The sequence below is a fragment of the Nicotiana tomentosiformis genome, chromosome 11, assembly GCF_000390325.3.
Source record: "Nicotiana tomentosiformis chromosome 11, ASM39032v3, whole genome shotgun sequence".
Classification (NCBI taxonomy): domain Eukaryota; kingdom Viridiplantae; phylum Streptophyta; class Magnoliopsida; order Solanales; family Solanaceae; genus Nicotiana; species Nicotiana tomentosiformis.
Genome location: NC_090822.1, coordinates 83,825,769 through 83,828,798, shown reverse-complemented (window position 1 = coordinate 83,828,798; position 3,030 = coordinate 83,825,769). Strand labels below are relative to the sequence as shown.

Here is a 3,030-nt window from a genome sequence, read left to right as displayed (position 1 = left end):
CTGACCACCATTCACATTGTTTTGGTAGGAGGTTGGGCGAAGAGTTCTCCTTCCTCAAATTTTGCAGATTGCTGCTGATGATGACAGTGTGTGTGTACATACATGTTGATTGAGAGATGTAATTGAGAATATACCTCTTCAAATTTTCTTTCCTTATCGGACTGATAAATGTTAATGAATCTAGCTTTAAAACTGCAAAATGTCATAGTTTACACTTGTTTAATAGCCTGCAGCATTTTTTAGATATTCTTTGCTGCACTGCTACTTAGTTTGGAGAAATTAGGTTTAAATGGCAGCAAGAGGAAGAAACTACTTGAAAAGAGAATGAAATATGTTTTCTATTTGACTTGTAAATTATAAAGTAATGTTATGTTGAGTCGAAGAGGTGGATGCGGTACTACAGAGCAGAAACTGCAGTTAACTCTGCTAGATAGTTTTTCTGCCAAGGCGGAAGGACTAGAATTACTTAAAACGTATTCTAAATGCGAAGTTATGAGAATTTAATGCCTACTATTCTTTTTAATTAACCACAAAAAGTGACCGGTTTTGATTAATACAATAAAAAGGAAACATAGAAAATGATTCTAGTCTTCTTGTTTTTTCATCTAACCGTGTGCCAAAGGCTACCAGTGGCCACCGGTGCATCAACATTGATTTGATATGAATTTCTTCAACATATTGTTGAGGAATCCTTAGTGATAAAACTACGCCTATGTATTGTCCACATTGTTCATGGTAGAATCAAGGTGAAATTGGTCACTTATCTCTAGAACCACTATCTTGAATATTAAAATCCTTAAAGGCATTTCTGTATCTACAAAACAAGAAACTCATGGCATGAGTATATGTGTAACAATAGCTATATTTCTCTTGATCCAATCTTTTTGAACTTCATACTCATCTCAAAACAAGAATATATTATTTATAGCACCTAAATTGATCTCCACACCTCTCCTTAAGTGCTGCTCGACTTCATTGTAATTAGGCTATTTCAGCCCCATCATCATTGCAGAATAAAGAAGTATTGCATATAGGAGCAATAATTATTCTTTGTGAAGCCAATAGTTGCTCCTCTAATTCCTTTTCGTACTTAATTGGAATCACCAATATTATAGTATCTGGATATTCATCTGAGTTTAATTATACCACAAAATATGTGTTCGGCTCAAAGTAATTAAGTTATACATTACAACTTCTTTTGTAGCAATATCATGATAATGGATTCATACAGACAGTTATCTGATCACCGATCGATAGCATCAAACAGAAAAAAAAAAAAAAAAAGAAGGTAAAAGGATAGGAAAGCATCGTACCAGAAAGTCCAACCACAGGCATACAGCTGTTATTCCACAAGCAATAAGGTGATTAAAGACGATAGGGTAAAGATGGAGATGTTCCAATAAGGGGCAAACAAGTAAAAAATAGGAACAACGACGCAGCAACAAGTTGAATCCAACACACTATTGAGTCAACACAAAGACAACAAATGTCTTATAGTGTAGAAGCTAACCAACCTCTCGTACTGCTGTTACCTCTGCATGAGCAGTAGGGTCAGAATGCTTCAAAACCATGTTGTGGCAGCTAACTAGTACTTTATCATTACGAACAACAACTGCACCAAAGGGGCGCCCATCTCCACATTCTACAGCTTTATAAGCTTCTTGAACTGCAATTGTCAAGAATTTGTGATCTCTATCCTGTTCATCTGGTAGGAGATAGGACAAAAATAGTCACGAGAACTCCACTGTTGATGACCTTCTTAAAGCAATTTAAACTTAACCGAAATAGTTAGGCATATGATATGTCTCATTCCTCCTGCTACAACAGAATCATTGCAATGGTCCAACAATAATCATGCTAAGTCATTTTTCATGACATCATTTAGGCAGAGAGAATTCAGAAAAGCGAGAAAACTAAGTCAAAGTGACAACATAACCAAAAATAAAACAAAACTTAATACCAAACGATAAGACAATTTGGACTCAGAAATTCGCCATGCCTTTTGGTAAAATGGCAAACCACACAACCAAAACCAATTACAAACAAGAAAAGAAAGAGTAACCAATTTCCAATCAAGAAACTACGATGCTGCTTTAGAACTCATAGATGTCATGCACTCTGTTAAAGCCGTAAAATCCATGTGACCGTTGCTGGTTTACAGGATGATAGAACGCCAAAAACTATTTTGGCATATAATCAAAGGTCCAATATAAATGCAATCAGAGCCAATTCGTGAACAGCCAAAACTTACTCGCATCAGTGTTTACATTAAACCAATAAATACACTACACATGCCTTCATATACACTATAGTCATTAAAGCATAGTTGATTAATACAAATTCTCACCTTAATTTATCACTTAATAATGGCAAATTAATATGGTTCGATGTAAACACTGAGTGAGGGTAACTTTTTATCCAGCGGAAACTTGCTAGTCACAGCCACATCAAAAGGTATGAACTATTTCCAACTACATGTGAAACTCACTTTAGCAATTAGAGGCAATTTCTGATATATTTAGAAAAAACAAAAGGAAGACAGATAATTAAATCACTTCAACAAATTATGAGTCAAAACAGTGAACAACACTGATAACATAGAATGGAAATTAGCAAAATCGGTCCTATTCAAGAAAAATTACTAGAAAGCAAGCACAGTGACTGAATCCTGACCTATTCAAGAAAACAATCAAACAATCAGATGTGCATATGCCTTACCGTTAGCTTCATCCATGCTGAATGAAACTCCACCGGATTTTGCGCACATGGGTGTTGATGGAAACAATTTAATGAATTAGTTGGAAACAATTCAAAGAAGCCTGAACTATACATGGTCCCCGCATATTTTTATAATAATAATAATACTGTAAAGTGAGCAAATCCGTAAGGCAAAACAATGAGGGATTTCTTTTTATTTGTCCAATGTTTTGATGAATAGACTTATAGCCTGTTTGTTCAAGTCTATTTGGCCCAAAAAAAAAAAAGCCATTCCGATAAAAAATTGAGGTGTTTAGCCGAGCTTTTAGACAG

General features: G+C 35.0%; 1 long non-coding RNA gene across 1 annotated transcript; it reads right to left on the bottom strand.

Moving 5' to 3' along the window:
- Window positions 1-1,094: 1,094 nt before the first annotated feature.
- On the bottom strand, window positions 1,095-2,809 carry LOC104102191 (uncharacterized). Its single transcript, XR_011411980.1, has 2 exons — window positions 2,719-2,809; window positions 1,095-1,705 (listed from the first exon to the last, which is right to left on the bottom strand). It is a non-coding gene; the product is annotated as an uncharacterized lncRNA (long non-coding RNA).
- Between the last annotated feature and the right edge of the window lie 221 nt (window positions 2,810-3,030).